Source organism: Telopea speciosissima, chromosome 1 (assembly GCF_018873765.1).
Source record: "Telopea speciosissima isolate NSW1024214 ecotype Mountain lineage chromosome 1, Tspe_v1, whole genome shotgun sequence".
Classification (NCBI taxonomy): domain Eukaryota; kingdom Viridiplantae; phylum Streptophyta; class Magnoliopsida; order Proteales; family Proteaceae; genus Telopea; species Telopea speciosissima.
Genome location: NC_057916.1, coordinates 15,398,874 through 15,411,957, shown reverse-complemented (window position 1 = coordinate 15,411,957; position 13,084 = coordinate 15,398,874).

Sequence of the window (13,084 nt, the reverse complement as noted above, 5' to 3'; positions counted from 1 at the left end):
TCCTTGGAAGAGCATATCTAGGACTTTACCAATTCAATGTTGGATGTTTTTTTTTTTTTTCAAAAAAAAAAAAAGAAAAAAAGATTTACAGTGGGTAATGGGGAAAGAAAAAGGGTTTTTGGAGGGCTCTTTGACGGGGTTTGTCCTATAATTACACCATTGTGGATCCTAAGAATAAAACAGAAGCACAGAGTGCAAGTGGGTTGACGAGATTGTGAGATGCGATTTGGATTTTCAAAGAATCCTTGGGGACTTTGAACAACTCTGGGCTTTGGACTTAATAAACAGACAGAAGTGTTTTTTTTAGATCCACTGGTTTTGCTTTGGAGGATCTGGGCCTTCTTAGTTCATGTAAAAGAATGTAGAAGAAAAAGAATCGAAAATTCCTTCAGCCACGGTGAATGAGAATATATTCGATGCAGGCCAAAGGATGGGTACGAGGGGGTATCAGGAGGGTACGATTTGTGAACCCTAGGATTGGTTGGTGAACCTTCACCGTGCATTGAAGGAAAATTTTCTCCAAGAAACCATTTGGGCAGTCCCAGCACAACCAAATTACAAAATAAAACTCCACTTTGGGAGGTTTTTCTTTTGAAGGTGTGCCCTATGTGCTTGAGTGGTAGTGAATCAATCCCGAATTTTTTTCCTGTACGGTTCCCTAGTTCCTCTCACAAGAGAAGGGTGGACCCCACCTAGGCAGACTGTTCGGTCAAGTGCCCCGGGTGGGTCCCACCCCCTCTTGTGAGAGGAACTAGGGAACCGCACCAGTCAGGAACCGTAGATGATAATTGTCCCTCAATCCCTTATCTCTTCATACACTATCAATTTGCGACGTTCGCGTTATCTGTTCGGATGCTTGGAGTATCCCCCTTAGGCCTTTAACACGTTTGATTTCCTCGTTAGCCTAAGGGGGAAGATTTCTTTGGAGGTATACATACGTTTTGCTTGGAAGTATTCGGTCATTTTAAAAGGGATATTAAAGAAACAACTTCTCTGCGAACTTGAGGGTAAGACTGTGTACACTATGACCCTCCCTAGACCTCGCAGTGACAGGAATCTTAAGCAATGGATACATCCTTTTTGGCATTTGGAAATTTTATAAAGTATATAAAAAGGCACAAGGACCTTGGTCTGTGGTATCCTAAGGACACCATATTTAACTTATGAGGAGGTAAATTCCGTTTTGCTCCTCTAAAATTGATTTCTTACAGATTTTTCTAATTTTTCTTTTGGAGAAAGTTTTCATACATGTCTGTGTAAGCCGTGTATGTGAAAGGGTGTCTCTCAAAGAGTTGGAAAAGTCATAAATCCCCACCCATTAATTAATGCCTTGAAATTCTCACCCTCTCACATACACGGTTTACACAACCGTGTATAAAAACTTTTCCCTTTTCTTTTTAATGCTTTTTATGGGTTGATGAAAAAAAGAAGGAAACCTAAATAAGTCCCTCTCAAAAGCCAAAAATATAATTGCAATATAAATGCTAAACTCTTCTAAGGGCATAATTATCCAAACGTCCTCAAAAGTTCTCTTCTTGGCTATCTTCAATACTTATAACATCCTCAATAGTGTGCAAAGTATGTGAATCATTGATTAGACCAATAGAGTGTGGTTCTAGTTCTAAGCAATTATTCCATTTCTTTGATGTGATTCTATCAAATAAAAGTTCCACACCTTGTGCACATGGGATCATCAAGCATTTTCTTGAGTGCAGTCTTCAATCAATATAGTTTTCATTCCATTCTTTTTTTGATTTGTGTGTTAATTCCATTTAATTGGAATAAGACTTAGTTGAGTTGGATCTCCTTTCAAATTTATCATTACACATGTGAGATAACAACTTCCATTATGGTATGGCTACCGACTTGAGAAATTTTTTTGTGGTTATTCCATTTAATTGGAATAAGACTTAGCTGAGTTGGATCTCCTTTCAATTTATCATTACAAATGTGAGATAACAACTTCCATTATGGTATGGGTACCGACATGGGAAAAAAATTTGCTGCTACCCGATTGCAGGAATGTTCTTGCTACCTGGGCTTGCAGCCAAAGAAATGGAATAATTCATTTCCCCTTAACGTTCACAAATACCCTCCTAGGTTATAGTATTTTCTAAAATACCCTTCTTGATTCCATTTCTTTGGTTGTGAACTGGGTAGCAAGAACATTCCTGCAACCTGGGTTACAGCAAAATTTCATCCATGTTGTAGAGGTCAATTCTGCTAACTTGAAACGTGAACCCTTCATCTTTTTCCGTGTTTCCTTGCCCCTTTTTAACTTTTTCTTAAACAAGAATGCAAGAAAATCGATTCTCATAATTAAAACTGACTAAAATGCTTAATGGGATGGAAATGCAATTCTATAAATAGGTGTTCCCTCTTCAGATTGATCAACTGAAAACTACTAATTAAACTGAAGCAGTCTTGAAAAGTCTTTGAAGAGGAGATTTGGAAGTATGGCCAGCTTAGATACTCTCTTTAAACCTCTTATATTCTGTTTCTTTGCTTTTTGTCAGTAAGTAAAGTGAACGGTTAAAAGCTCTATTAGAAGTTAAACTACAAATAGTATAAGCTAGCAAATCTCTTGCTTTTTGTGTTCCTTTTTTTTTTTTTTTTTTTTTTTTTTTTGGGTAAAAGTTTTTTGTGTTCCTTGGAGGGATAGATGATGGGGTTTAAAAATGGGTCTACTTTTCCCAATTCAAACCTCTGATATTCTTCTGTTTCTTTGATGCTTTTTGTCTGTAAAGTGAATGGGTAAAGCTTTACGAGAAGGTAAACTACTACACATAGTAATTAAGGTTCCAAATCTCTTGCTTTTTGTGTTCCTTAGAGGGATGATGGAGTTGAACAACTGGTCTTACCTTTCCCAATTCCCATAGATGGAAATACAAAAGGAATAACCTTTCACTAATAAACTTGGATTGGCCATTGGAATATGAATTCTAATTAATTTATTAATTATCTCTGAGATTGTAATTAGATCTAGACTCTAGAGCCAAGGATATATAGCATGACTTAGAATCAAACTTTGGATCCAACCCTAATTTTCAAATAAAAAGCCAATCCGTTTATATAATATTCGAAAACAAATTTAACATATGCTAAATATGTATAAAGGTTTTTTTATTGACATCCCTTAAGGTGTCAAATAATTGTAATTTTACTCTTTTGCCTTTTTAGTATTATCACATTTTTTTTTTCTTGTAAGGATAAATTTTGTCATTTCACTTGTGTACTTGAAAAATGTACAAAATAATGACAGCTTTTGATAATGACACAAGAATAAGTCACTTTCAAATTAATTTGAAATCTCTTTTTTATCTTTATTTTTAAATACACCTATAATAGTGTCGTTTAAATAGTTACATATGTAAAAATAAATTTGGGTGTATAAATATTGATTTAAATAGTTACATATGTAACTATTTAAACGACACTATTAATTTGTAACTATTAACTATTAAATTTGTGAGATTTGGGTGTAAATAGTTACATAGTTATTAAATTTGTAACTCCATGTATGAGTTGGAGTGGAAAAAAAACCTCCCCAGGGTGTCAATGAGTGCAGCACACATCGGAAGGTTGGAGCTGTCCGGCACGAACTGTCCTTGTGGCATGTGCCGGACAGCTCCAGCCGTCTGATGAGTGCCGCACTCGCTGGCACGCTGGAGAGGATCCGGACTCGTGACTCGTCATCAAGTATTCTTCATCTCACCTCGTCAGCAAGTGGTGTGATGCCAACAACTACTTAAAATAGAGGAGTTGATCAGTTGATGCCCAACGGAAGAGACAACGATTAATTTATGTTTGTACAAAGAGAAATGTAACTAATTTATGTTTTCTTTTGTTTTCTTTTTTTGACAAGAAACTAAGAACTAATATATATTTATAGAAATGTAAATAACTGGTCACATTGGTGAATATGATTAATTAGAATCGACATCCTCTATCTGCTCCTACTTCCATGTGCGCCCTACACATAACGAGACGCGTAAAAACCACCGTACCCCCGATCGGGCAAGGCGTTTGGGCAGGGGTAAGGCGGTCTTTGCGCATCCCATTGTGTGTAGGACGCACATGGAAGTAGGGGCAGGCGGAAGTAAAGGATCCGGACTCGATTAATTAGAGGTCAATCATCATTACAACAATAGATTTTTTTATTTTTTTTTTTTGATAAAACACAACAATAGATACATAAGTTAGTTTTTTTTATTCATGAGTACAAAGAGTCCAAACTATGAAATCAATATTATATATGGGAGCATGTGCGAAAGCATCAATGGCAGCAAGATTTTTTTCTTTCCACAAGGAAAGGGTGGTTATTTTGCATCCATCTTTGTCTAGACGTTGGAACCACACAACTTGGTAGGATGTCAGATGAATAAGTTGAAGTTTTATGAAAAGCTAGTAGATGCTTAGATCCCATCCCCACTTTGCCAAAGTGTCCAAGTGCTTCTTCAATTCCTACCCCTTCCCCTCTTTTCTTCTGCAAATATAAGTGAGACGAGATTCGGTGTGGTTTGGAATTTGAACAGCAATACGTGGAATGAATGATTCCCATGAAACATTTCTTTGTTTCAATTTTTGTGACGGGATGGGGTGGGAGAAACTTCCTACCTCGAACAATGAACTTTGACAAATTGTCTGCCGTACTTCCGGCCCCATACAAACAAACGACCTAAAATACCATGCTTTTGTACAGCAATGCGTGAAATGAATGATTCCCATGAAACATTTCTTTGTTTCAATTTTTGTGACGGGATGGGGTGGGAGAAATTTCCTGCCACCAACAATGAACTTGGACAAATTGTCTGCCGTACTTCCGGCCCCATACAAACAAACGACCTAAAATACCATGCTTTTGCACAGCAATGCGTGGAATGAATGATTCCCATGAAACATTTCTTTGTTTCAATTTTTGTGACGGGATGGGGTGGGAGAAACTTCCTGCCACCAACAATGAACTTGGACAAATTGTCTGCCGTACTTCCGGCCCCATACAAACAAACGACTTAAAATACCATGCTTTTGTACAGCAATGCCTGAAATGAATGATTCCCATGAAACATTTCTTTGTTTCAATTTTTGTGAGGGGATGGGGTGAGAGAAACTTCCTGCCACCAACAATGAACTTGGACAAATTGTCTGCCGTACTTCCGGCCCCATACAAACAAACGACTTAAAATACCATGCTTTTGTACAGCAATGCCTGAAATGAATGATTCCCATGAAACATTTCTTTGTTTCAATTTTTGTGAGGGGATGGGGTGAGAGAAACTTCCTGCCACTGACAATGAACTTGGACAATCTGTCTGCCATACTTCCTGCCCCACACAAACAAACAACCTAAAATACCATGCTTTTGTACAACAATGCATGAAATGAATGATTTCCATGAAACATTTCTTTGTTTCAATTTTTGTGAGGGGATGGGGTGGGAGAAACTTCAATGAACTTGGACAATCTGTCTGCCGTACTTCCCACCCCATACAAACAAACGACCTAAAATACCATGCTTTTGTACTTTTCCACACCATCAAAAACCTTCTAAACAAACGGGGTCTAAATGAAATCTATAAATAAGTGTGCCTTCTTCAGACCGAGTGATCATCAACTAAGAACTACTAACTAAACTGAAGCAGTATTACTCTTGAAAATTCTTTGGAGGGCAGGAGGAGCTTTTGAAGTATGGGCAGTTTAGGTATGCCTTCGAACCTCTTTGATATTCTATTTCTTTGTTTTTAATTATATGCATATAAAGTGAATACTCCATTGTGATCAAGTGGTCAAGGGTTTGAATCTGGAAACAGTCTCTCTGCGAAAGTAAGGGTAAGACTGCGTACATTATGATCCTCCCTAAACCCTGTAGTGGCGGTGAGAGTCTTGTGCACTGGGTATACTCTTTTATAGTGAATTTAATGAAGTTTAAGAGACTCACACAATTACCTCAATTGAACTGAGTTTCCCAATTGAAGTTTTTAGTACTTATTGGAGGATCAAATCAGGAACAAACACTGGCCAGCATTCCTTGCAATTGTACCAAGACACCAAAGACCCATAAAGCCCAAGAAACAAACACAACATACCAATAGAAAGCACTTCTACAACTCTTTTTTATTTTTGTGCTTTGGCTGAAATATCCTAAGTTCCTCACCGAAATTAAGGGTTTATTTTATTTTTAGGGAAAATTTCACAGACACCCCCATACGTATATCAAATATCACGGACCCCCCTGTAAGTATATCAAATATCACGGACATCCCAAACATTGTCAAAATATCAACCTTCCCCTTGACGTTAAGCACAATTAGCATCCAAAGTTGATGCTAACTGTGCTTAACGTCAACTTTAGATGCTAATTGTTCTTAACGTCAAGGGAAGGTTGATATTTTGATAATGTTTGGGGTGTCCGTGAAGTTTTCCTTTATTTTTAACATAAAAGGTAAGATTAAGTTAGGAGTAGTATGTATTATTCTAATATTAGTCCATCCAGTCTGAGGCATTATTACTGTTGTTTCTTCCCCTTAGGCTATGTTTGGAATAAAAAAAAGAAGAAAAAAAAATTTGAAACAAAAATCATGAGGATGCAATGATTGATTTATGTGTGCTATCTCTCTCTCTTCAAATTCGATTTTTTAAATTTTTTTATTTTATTTTATTTTATTTTCTTGGCGTCAAAACATTTCTTTGTTTCATTTTGTGAAGCATTATAACTAAATATGAAATGATTTAGAATTAGTGAAATACTGAGGGTAATGATTACAAAAGTTTCTTTGTTAGACTTGAAAATTTCTTGATGATGGATGATAGGAATATTTTTATGGCTATGATGCTTGCGTATTTGTGAAGGATAGAGATCACTAACATATCCCACATCTAATAATTTTGACATACTAATCAAAAGAATATTTTTTTATAAGATAGGATTTTTCATTGTTTGTAACATGAACATAAAAATAACTTCTTGTTTTTTTTTTTTTTTCTTTTTTTTTTTTTGTGGTGAACAATTAACTTCTTGTTTCAACTCTATATATATTGCTTACCACATTTCACATTGCTATCTATTCTTTTAATGATCCACGAAATATAAAATTATATATATATTTTAATATTTTTCAAACAATTATTCTGATATATATTTTCTAATCCCAATAATATTGAACTTGGGCTGAGATACACCAATCTGATCTTAAGCTGGACTAGGGTTAAAAAACCCAGCCCAGCCCAACCCCATCCCACTCCGACCATATTTGGAAGCCAAGAAAAGAAAAGAAAAAATTAAAGAATTTTTGAATTTGAGGAAAGAGATAGACACATAATTCAATGATTGTATCATCATGTTTTTTGTTTTATTATGTTTTTTTTTTCTTTTCTGACTTCCAAACATAACCTTACAACTACAGGGTACGAGACCGTGACAATGACCAAACATCACTTGCTCTCGTCACCGATCACCCTAGTTAGGTTTCCCATCTTACATTTTGTCAACACTTTTGTTTTAGGAGAATGTTCTCTCTGTCGCAGCCTGCCCAGGCATATGGGCCTACCACTCAGGGGGCAGGGTGGACATTGCACCCATTCCCATGTGCTTGGGCGCCGCCTGCATTGCGGCACAGAGAATAGCACCCCTTTTATTTTTTAATAAATGTTTTAGGGGTGAGGAGTTTTAGTCAGTGAGGACTGGAAATCACAAACTTCTAACGGTCAAGCGGTCAAGGAATAATAATAAGGGAAAATTACATGATTATCTACTTTTGGGTTTTCATTTACAAAACTGTCCACCTTATGTTTGAGTTAACAAAAATAGACAAAAACAAGTTAAGGTTTACAAAACTGGACAAAATAGTCTCTCCCTCCCACATTTATTTTTTTAGATAATTTTACCCCTGTCATTGCCTTCTCGTCCAGGCATCCTCTGTTCCCTGCAACCCTACCCTTGTCCTAGCCACCGTCATTCTCTGCTATCTCAAGTAACAGAGGAAAAAAAAAAAGATTTTTTCAAAGAGGATCTGCCAAGAAAGGAAGGAGAGTCACTGTTTTGTCTAGTTTTGTAAAATTAAACTTGTTTTTATCTATTTTTGTTAACTCAAACATAGGGTAGACAATTTTGTAAATGAAAACCCAAAAGTAACTAATCATGTAATTTTCTCTAATAATAAATCCTCCTCAAGAATCTGAGTTTTAACGGAAATAATCATACTTGGCCGTTGATTAATGAAGATCCATCGTTTATCCTTGTGCCAGCTCATCATCAATAAATGGATGGACCTAAATGTTTGATAGAGAGAGATGGGACCACCTCAACCTCACCTCACCTTGCCCAGTTTGATATTTGTGACAAATATAACGGTTCCTTCTTCATCTACCAATCATTTTGGGCCATCTTATCATGAAAACTAAAATAAAAATTTATTTGGCCCATCATGGGACTATCAAGATGATCTTGATAGTCCATTACCTTAATTGCCACGATTGAATCTACAAATTTGATGCTAGATGTTGTAGTTTCTGAAATTCTTTATTCAGTTTTTTTATTTAATGAATTAATTTTTCATCACATGCACAAATTATCTTTTTTCCTTTTTAATACAATTTAAATTAACAACATGTGGAAAAATGATTTTATCATTTTAACTACTAAACGCATGGAATGTTGTTTGAAGTTCGTAGTTATCATATTTCAGACACTCATTTGACAAGGTTCTAAGCTCTTTGCTTTTCCAAAACAACTTAGAAACTTTAATTACTTAATTACAAAATATTTGACAAACAATGAGGTTAATATTGTCACCAAGTTTTTTTTTATTTTTATGAAAAATAATGTCACAAATTTTGAATGGTAACAAAAACAGCAAAATCTCACAAACCTTTCTTACAATACATTCATAACCCACTAATAGGTCTAATGGGAATTCTAAATGTAACCAAGACTAGGTTATATTAAACCATCACCAAGTAGTGAAATCTTCTGCCATCGGCCGGGTCACATGGGTGGGTCAATGTAAGGTGAAAAAATTAGAACTTTTATGAGCCATCCCTACATCAGCAAGGACTCTCTAACTATCAAACCTCAAATCTTGATTTTGACAGCTTGAATGCTACAATCCTCAAATTTAAGTGCTTAATTAAGTATCTTCTTTGACTAACAAATTTAACTATTTATTATTTGATTTAATTGGACAACTTTAAACTTAAAATCCCTATTGGATCAAACACTGTTTTGTGAGTGTGTTAAGCCATAAGTAAAGGAAAACAAAGAGCCCAAGAATGTCAATTAATTTTAAAAAATAAAATATATATCTAATCATGATTATGTAACTAACTTAAAATCTTAGCAAATATATGGTATTTTAAATGTTCAAAAAAGATTCTCAGTCCTATTGTATTTTCCTATTCAAATCCAAGAAAATTGGTTAAAAAAATATAAATAAAATTTAGTTACTACATTTAATAAGTTCTTAAATTAGTTATACATTGTTGATGATGATTATAACATTTCCATTTTTATTTTTCATTTCAATTTAGTTTCCCTCCATTTTTTATTATTTTCAAGTTCCAACAGATGTAGCCTATATGTGCGCTTCATTCTCTTATTAATTCTCCACCTCTTATTTGGCATGCATTCCATGTATGTCCACACACACTTCTTCAAACCTACTATTAACCATGTAGCAACTCAAATAGGATTGAAACTTGACATGAGATATGAGATCTAGGGCTCTACCTATCCATAAATTTTGGATTCTAACTGATTGTCACATGCCAATTTTTGGCTACATATTGGAAAAGTTCTTTCCTATCATGGGGATGTAGGAACCAGGCTCTCACAAGATATTTTATTTTATTTCCTAATTTGACTTTTTAGCCCACATCTTAAGTTTAGATTGTTATTTAATCAACCATTTGATAAAAGAATCTTTATGATTATAAGAAATTATATACCATGTCACTCGCTAGTGCAAAAGGGAGGAGGGAGGGGGGGGGGGGAGGGAGGGAGATATGCTATGTCACACTAACCTCATTTTCCATGGTGTGGTCCTGGGCTATTTCTTTTCATAAGTTTTTTTATTTTTTTTTATTTTTATTTTTATAAAATTCTTCAATTATATGGTAGCCTTGTTTTACTATTTTAAAGTTTTAAATTATTTATTAATGTTTCCTTCTTGGCTTTTTGGTAGTTTGATATTCTTTTAAATTAATACAAAAAACTTCTTAAAATGGTTTTAGCAAGGGCACACAACAATAAAATTAAACCAACATGGACCTCATGTATTTGGAATGTTAATTGTATAACGACCCATTTGCATATGCATATTGTTTTTTTTCCCAATTGTTAATAGATTATGATACAAATGAGTATCATCAGACTGTGACATGCCCTGGCTATTATTATTATTATTATTATTATTATTTTTCTTTTCCTTTTTATTTGAAGAAGACAAAAAATGAGTCTATTAACATGAAATTCACATGTTTTGATGTTATTGCGTGTGTCTGTTTTTTTAGGTTGGGGGGGGGGGTTAGAAAGTGTTATCATGTTATGAGATATCTCTACTCTGTAGTATGAACAGTTTATTGAGTTAAATGCTTTCCATGAAGGCTAGGTTTGGTTGCAAGGAGTATCAAAGGGAAGGGAAGTGAATTTTCAAACTTAAAAAAAAAAAATTTATAATGATTACTCCCATGATTGTATAAACTACTTAAAATTTTATTATATTTAGTAATGATACATTTTACATACAATTTTATTTTTACTAGGAGGGAAGTTGAGAATTGGAAGAATTGTTTACTTTCCAAGTTGACACTTTTTTTTTTTTTTGGTTAAATCCAAGTTTTTTTTTTTTAATGAGAAAAAGATATATTATATTAAAAAATGAGAAAAGTATGTACATCGTACAAGAAGCACGTCGATTGGGAATTAGTCCATTGGTTATGTTGTAGGGAGATTGGGGTGATAGTGAAATTAACAGTAAGTTCTGCTAATTCTACAAAAGGTGAGATCATTGTCCAAGGTATAGGTAAGTGGGATTTATGACGCAAAAAACCACTTAGGCTATAGTTAGTAATCCATATCTCTGTTGGGTTGAGTTCATTCTTGAGTGCGTGTTTCCATCCCTGCAAGAGTCCTGTTAGCTCAGCCTCCCTTTGGTCGGATGAACGCGAAATTCCTGCAGACACTAAAACACTGTCGCCCTCTAACAAAAAGCAATACCCCCATCCGGTTAGGCCCATTGACTGGTCAGAAAGGCCTGCGCAGCACAGAATAGGGAATTGTATGTCGTTATTAGGCAGTTGGTTATACGTGGTAGTGCAAGTTAAATCTTGAGGGGGGGGGGGACGTAAGTAGGTTCATTGTGGGGGGGGGGGGGGGTGATGTGTAAATAACTCATCCAACGATTAACATTATATAGGACCAAATATGGGTTGGCCGGAGCCAGCCCTCGGGAAACCTTGTTTCTTACATTCCACACAAAATAACAAGTTAAAATAAAGATAGAAAAAAACCAAGTTGCAGAGTTCAAATCCATGGCTTTTGAAGCCAGAAAGGAGACATAAAGATGTGCAATATCGGGGCTGCTAAGGTGCTCAGTCCTTAGGCCGAGGGGCCCAGATGCCCAGACACAGAGAAAACAAGTAGACTCGAGCGGCAGCCAGTGTGAGATAGTATCCTTGACAAATAAACCTGCAAGTAAGACACGCCAAAAAAACAATTTAAATTTCGGATGTAGTTTAAGTTTCTAGAAAAAATGCCACCAAGTGGAAAGAAGCTTGTTATTTTGAAAATTGGATTGTAGGTAAGAGGCAGCCTGTCGAGTGGCGAAAGTCCTAGTTTTGATCAAGGAGCATTTCCACTGATCCTCAGAGTTTGAAATACACAATCTTGAAATTTCAGAAGAAAACCAAGATGGGAACAAATTGGCAAGTAAAGAGGAATTCCATGTAAAGTTTAGAGTAAGGTCACTTACCATGTTCACTGACCGGTAGAAAAAGGGGTGTGGGATACAATGAATCGGTATTGTAAGTACCCATGGGTCATGCCAATAAAAAATATTTTTTCCATTGCTAATATCCTTACAAACAATTTTCTTAAATTGAGGGAGTATGGTAATGTTGTATTATTATTTTATAGATGCACTTTGGGTCAAAGCACTTGTTTCAAAAAAGCACTTTTTCAAGTGTGTGTCAAAGTTTCAAAATTGTGTTTTATTTCATTCCCTCCTTTTTTTGTTTCCCTCCTCTATTTTGTTTGAAATTGGTTGTACTCTCTTGTGTGCAAGAGGCTAGAATTGAGCTCAAGAATAGTCCCACATTGGTTGTGGGAGAGTTACTTGAGGGGTATATATATAGGATTGTTTCCTTAAGGTGTGAGCCTTTTGGAGAGGAAGACACCCTACTCTCTAGTGTGTGGGGGGGTCCTTGAGGTGCTTTTGAATCGCGCGCGCGTGCGCCGAGCCAAGCCGGGCCGGGCCGTGGCCGAGGCCGAGGTCGGGGTCGGGGTCGGGGTCGGGGTGTGGGTGTGGGTGTGGGTGTGGACAAAACCTTATAGGAGTTTTAATGTTTTGTTTAAAACTCGATTTGGTTCATCCATACGGTTGAACCACACTTGTCTATTCGTACATATATATGAATAGTTACACCCCCTCCCTGTACGTGGAGGTATACATACGGTCACACCTCCCATGAAAGGGTACACCCCTGTACGTATATCACCTGTATTCATACGGATGTATCCCTTCATGAAAGGGTACACCCCTGTACGTATATCACCTGTATTCATACGGATGTATCCCTTCATGAAAGGGTACTCCAGTATTATATATATACACCATGTCATGCCTGTTTTTGAAATAGAAAACAGAGACGTATTGTCCCTGCAACAGTCCGTTCCAGAGACAGATACTGTATTTTTGTTTAAGTAATAAGAGGGTTGTATAGCCGTTTGATATCCCTAGTACTCGTATTAGGTTTTGCAACCTATACGTTTAGGAGTTGTATTTATCTTGGAGGGTAAGGTGCAAGGTCAACCCCGTTGCAGAAGAGGGGGCAGTAGCAAGAATAACTACTATACGAGTAATGATGGCTG